The sequence below is a fragment of the Pelobates fuscus genome, chromosome 1 (assembly GCF_036172605.1).
Source record: "Pelobates fuscus isolate aPelFus1 chromosome 1, aPelFus1.pri, whole genome shotgun sequence".
NCBI classification, from domain to species: Eukaryota; Metazoa; Chordata; class Amphibia; order Anura; family Pelobatidae; genus Pelobates; species Pelobates fuscus.
The window spans coordinates 210,374,253-210,380,292 of NC_086317.1; the positions used below are offsets into that span (position 1 = coordinate 210,374,253).

Consider the following 6,040-nt stretch of genomic DNA (forward strand, 5'->3'; position numbering starts at 1 on the left):
CATGACATATGTGACATGTCAGGATTCCCTTTTATTCCAGAAGTTTGGTCCTTAAGGGGTTAAAAATACATAGGGATTAAGGAGAGAGCGCAGGTAACTTGTTTTTCTTTGTTTTTTTTACTAATTAATGTTTCAGGCAACCACGAGGTTTGGTGCACTGTATTGGTTAGGTCTTTATTAGCGTTCAAGGAAAAAAAAATATGTAGCTGGTAACTCAAAAAAAAACATTTGTTTTGTTAGAATGAAACTTGCGCAAATGTGCTTATAAAGTTATGCTTATTGCTTTAAGGTTAAGACTGACCTTGAAAAGTTATGTGTTTGAAATGTGTTGATTTTGAGATTTTCACAAACCTAAATCTTTTGATTGTCATATAGCTATAGGAAATGTGGAGATCAATGTTTGTATATGGATTTGTGTTGGGTGTAGCTGCAAGCTTCTTCATTATATAAGCAATGTATAGTCTTAAATGGACACTATAGTCACCATAATCATACAGCTTAATGTAGTGGTTCTGGTGTCTATAGCCTGTCCCCAAAGGCTTTTTAATGTAAATGCTGTAAATAATGTAAATTTTCAGGTAAAAGGCAGCGTTTACATTATTGCCTAGTAACACCACTAGTGACACTCAGATGGCCAATAGAGGTGCTTTCTGGGTCAGTGCCGCACAATGTGCAGCATTGACATTCAAGGTCTCCACACACGGCATGGAGTCGCTGAACATTCCTCATAAAAAAATGCATTGATTTGATGCATATCTATAAGGACAGTGCAGTGTTTTGCTGCACATGTGCAATAGCCTGTCATAGGAAAGCATTGGATTGACTGAGATAATCAAGTTTATGATTTCAGTCAAGGAGGCAGAATGTGGGTGGGGCCAGCCGTGACAGACGGAAGAAAGGGAAGTAACCTCACCTTTCACTTAGCTGTCAGGGACCTAAATTGTGTTTTTATGACTATAGTGACAGCAATACATGTTTTTATTCATGTCACTATAGTGTTCCTTAAAGGCTTCAAGGTTTATTTGACATTTAAAAGATGTGGACATTGTTTTCTCCTGTTTTGACCTTGCATGTTATCTGTCCGCACTTGTCACTTTTTATACAGATCAGTCAGGAGGAGAGACTCTATGCCAGAATATAAAGGACATACCTTATTGGGGCTACAAAAAGTTCATAAGGGCAACACTTTCTAAGACAACAGGACCAGAAGTCAGAATGGAGAGAATTGGATAGATGCTCAGAAACAGAATATTCAGTGAAGATTGATCCACAAGGCTTAATAAAGGGGATCTTAAGAATGCAGAACCACTCCACAAACCATCACAAAAGGAAGTGAGACTCCTTTCAACACTTGCCTCACTCAAACTTCCTCCTTATTTGACTGAAGCCTTATTTGTAAACAAACATTTCATTGCACTAAAGAAGTGTGTCACGTGTCCTTTGAAAAAGGCATTGTTTAACCCCTTAAGGACAGAGCTTCGGAAGCTTGTCTTTCACTTTATGACAACGGCATTTTTTGCTGTTTGCGTTCAACTGCAATTTGCATTTGACTAATTTATTGCACCGACGCATATTATATACCATTTTTTAAAGGACAGAAATGGCTTTCATTTGATGTAACATATATATATATACATGCTTATTTATTATAAAAAATACAGAAAAATGCAAAAAAAAATGAAAGTTTGTTTTTTTTACAGTTTTGCAATAATAATGTGTGCACAATTAGTGCAGGTTAAGGAAAGTAATTAAAAATAAATTCATTTAGTTGTTCTGATGTACAGAATATATAATGTGTCTGTGATTTTCAGTTTTTTTTTGGTAGTTACAGGTCACAAAGAACAAGGAGTAAAATAAACTTTTAATGTGGAGCAATTTTAGAATTTGGTATGTTTGTCTTGTAAGCTTAATAGCCATAAAAGAAAACAAAATTGCCACACAAAAGTATATATTTATATAAAGTAGACACCACAGGCCATTTACCTAAGGTTGTTTTGACACTTTCTACGTAGCCATTTTACCGCCAACCTCTGCTAAATATTGGAGTAAAATTGTGTTTTTTGGGGGTTTTCGCACACAAACTTATGACAAAGAACTTCTCGTGTATTTTGTAAAGTTGGTGTGTGCTATTCCTGTACAAAGTTTTATTATGTGTTCAGTTACTTCTGCTGAGTACAACGGTACCCCCATTGTATGTCTTTGGCACTATTTCGTGAAGCTACAGTGCCATATAGGAGACCTGTCCTTTTCAGTATTCACAGTAGAATTTTGAGAGACGGATTTAATGAGCCTATGCTTCCATTTGGGGTATTATAACAGTTTGACTGTTAAAAAAAAACCCACAAAGGCCTACCATTTGTAAAAGTAGACACTCCAGGGTATCTCATAAGGTGCATATTGTGCCTTAACATGCCCCCATTTTTTTACCATTACATGCCAAAGTATGTGGTAAAAAATAATTTTGTGCATTTTTTACATACGGATTGCATTTTTGGTGGGCATTTTGTATATTTCATGTGTGCCACTAAGTTCAAACCCCCCAAACTATGCTCAGCTAAGTCTTCTGAGTAAAAGGACACCCCCATTGTATGTCTATGGCACTATTTCGTGAAGCTACAGTGCCATATAGGAGACCAAGCCATATCAGTTTTTACCGAACTTTGAATTTTGACGCCGGGCCTATGTGCAATTTCCAAACATCTTCGCAGGTTTTAAATTCAAACTACCCCACAAAGGCCTACCATTTCTTAAAGAAGACACCCCAGGGTATTTCAAAAGGCATATTTTGAACCTTAGCGTGGGATCATTTTTCCGCTAGCGTGTACCAGGTGTAGTGGTAATAAGCGTTTTTTCTGCCTTTTTGACACACAAAGTGAGTTTGCACAGTATATTTTGCAAACCATATGTGTACTACCCCTGTATAATACTTCATATGTTGCTCAGCTATGTCTGCTGAGTACAAAAATACCCCCGTATGTACCTTTGCCAGGTATATGTGGACATCAGAGGGGCACATTTGGGACACAGACATTCCATTATTATTTTTTTTCAAACTTTTAATTTTTACGCTGTGCCCATGTCCCATTTTAGAGTATTTTACCAGGCTATATAATCCAAATACCCCATAAAGCCATACCATTTCTTAAAGAAGCCATCCCAGGGTATTTCAAAAAGCATATTTTGAACCTTAGCGTGGGATCATTTTTCCGCTAGCTTGTACCAGGTGTAGTGGTAATGAGCGTTATTAAATGTATTTTTTTACTTTTTAAAACTTTTTAAAACTATTTTTTAAACTTTTGTTTTGCTTATTAATTTTTTTAAAGTTTCCTAAACTTTCGTAAAACTTTTTTTTACAGATTTAACATTTTTCCAAGCGTTTTTTTTACGTTAACCCCTAACTAGCAGTAAGCAGCACTAACAGTAAATTCCCCATTTTCCCATAACTCCCACCCACCCCAGCTAGCAAAATATTTAATTATACATAAATTTAACCCCTGAGGGTTAAAAAATAAATAAAAGTTAATCGTCAGGGGTTAAAAAAAAATTAGATCACAGTATAATACTGTGATCTGTATTTTGATCACTGTAGGCAGTGATCGACTGGCAGGGAAGGGGTTAATTTTTATTTGGACTGGGTAAAGGGTTTATTTTTTTTTCATTTTTTACTTAAATGTTATTAAAAAAACTTTTTTTAACTTTTTAAAGCTTATTTTTAAACTTTTTTTTAACGTTAACCCCTAGTTAGCCTAATACTAAATCCCCCAATTCCCTACTAACTTCCACCCTCCCCAGCTAGCTAAATTTATAATTTTAAATATTTAAATTAATTAAATAAATTTAACCCCTGAGGGTTAAAAAAAAAAAAAAAAAAAAGAATTAACTCTCAGGGGGTTAAAAAAAAAAAAAAATAAAAATCAGATCAGAGTAAAATGTAATCCCTGCCAATTGATCACTGTAGTCGGTGATCAATTGGCAGGGAAGGGGTTAATTTTTTATTAAAATGGGTAAAGAGGGGGTAAAGGGGGGTGGGATTTTAAATAAACTTAATCTTTTTGTCACCAGGGGGCAGGATCAACACTGATCCGTCTCCCTGCACTTCACACTGAACCAGGAAGAAGTGCAGGGAGGCGGAGGTGAGTATACAGAGCACATGTGCCCGCGCAGACATGCTGTCAGAGCGGGCACATGTACTGGGGCAGCCGGATCCGGAGCACCATTAACCCCACGATCTGGGGTTAATTTTAACGGGTGACGGACGAGGTCAGTCACTCGTCATTAACGCATTCCCCTGAGTGACGGACCTTGTCCTTCACTCGTCGTTAAGAGGTTAATGCCAAACAGTGGGGGTAGGATTGTTGACACTGTTGACTGCTCTCTGGTAAGCTTCATTTTTAATTGTATATTTGGCTGTATTATTTTGTGCAAGGTTTTTTTTTTAACTTCTTGTCAGGGCAGCCATCAGAAATTTTGGGTTCCTAACACAGCTCAAGGTCTGGGTCCCCGAGAGCTCATCCACAATTATACCGTGTATGTAAAGTGGACACAGTATGTGTTTGTGCATGTTTGACACACAGATACAGACACTCATACACATTGACATAGAATACAGAAAAAGGGAGAAAGTGTCAGGCTGTAAAATGGCAGCCGTACTTGCGGCTGCCATTTTTAGAGGGGTCTGGTCGTGCTATTACACGGACGCAGCACAGCACTTAGGGCCACCTGATGGGCCTATACCTTCAACGGTTCCCTGAAGGTATATGCCCATTGGGTGGCCCTAAGTGCATGGGCCACCTGATGGGCCCATCAGTGTGCAGGTCCGGCGGCAGTTCCGCTGCTACAAATGGGGAATGTGGGGCCCGGGACAACGATCATGGTTGTCACCCCAATTGCGGCCATGCTTGTTACTGTGTGAAGTTTTATATTGCAATCTAAAATAAAAGTGATTTTAAAGGTACTGCATGTTGGTTTGTATCCTTACGATATTGCATTTTACTGATCAAAATTGAAGCAACGTAACTGCAGGAATTGCTACACATATGAAAGCTATGCATTCACTGTAAAGCAGGGTTTGCATCAGGGCTCGAGTCCTGCAGGAACGCTTGGAAATGGTGTTCCTGCACTTTGTCCACAGCAGGAAAGCTGTTCCCTTTACTAGTCCTGCAGGACCCAGGGCTGGCACAAGCGGCCGCCAGAGCACGGAGGAGCACAAATCCAAAACCCCTGCCTCTGGCTGGGGACTCGGATTTTTAAACTTACCTCTCTCCCTGCAGCCTGCAGAGTCAGGACCGCTAGGGAGTCTGGGAGAAGAGCAGAGGAAATCACGCCCCCTCCTCCTGACATCATCAGGAGAGGCCGGCCGACTCCACTGACTGCAGGCTTCAGAACCTGTCCCCCCCTCCTGGCCCAAGGTAAGCCACAGGGAGGGGGGAATGCACTTTAGGTTTTTTTTTTATATCCCTTTACTCAGGCCCTGTCCTGTTCCTCAGCCCCTGCCCCCTGGATCTGGGGTAAGTTACCACACTTTTTTTTACCCAGGACTTGACCCCTGGTTTGCATACTCTATACTAGCTACCACTTCTACTGGTTCATGGTGTTCTATGAAGGATCTGGAACAGGCTATTGATGCTTGCTTTCTGAATTAAATTGGAAATGTAACTTTAACAACACACCTGCCAAAGAACACTGTGATAAAGTGTTTTATAAGAAGTTGGGACTTGGAGTGAAGCTTTATCTCCTGATTTGGGACCTGAAACTGGCACAATTTTCAACGGAGTCTCTTTGGTTGGAAAAGGCATATCTAATCCATCAGGCCCTCATGCACCTGTCCATAATAAATTGCATTCCTCAGTGTAATGCTGACACTGTCTGAATCTGGAAAGTGTTTAATGAAGGGATTGGAAAGACTTTGAATATACATTTTATTACAACTGAAGAATGGGTCACAAACGTAGTGTGCCTCCAGTTAATACTATATCCATAATATCCCATCAAAATAATAAATAAGATAGAGAAATTTAGACTATTAACTGCAATGATACTT

The 6,040-nt window shown here is 39.2% G+C and overlaps 2 protein-coding genes across 2 annotated transcripts in view; both read left to right on the forward strand.

Annotated features, from left to right (window-relative positions):
* Window positions 1–1,427, forward strand: part of LOC134610960 (putative transmembrane protein 244) — a 43,066-nt gene extending 41,639 nt beyond the window's left edge. The window contains exon 7 of the mRNA XM_063454376.1: window positions 1,106–1,427. The gene's annotated coding sequence lies outside the window, so the exon portion shown is untranslated. The remainder of the gene's footprint in view (window positions 1–1,105) is intronic.
* The window catches only part of EPB41 (erythrocyte membrane protein band 4.1), a 403,184-nt gene that overhangs the window by 379,479 nt on the left and 17,665 nt on the right, over window positions 1–6,040 (forward strand). The window lies entirely within an intron of this gene.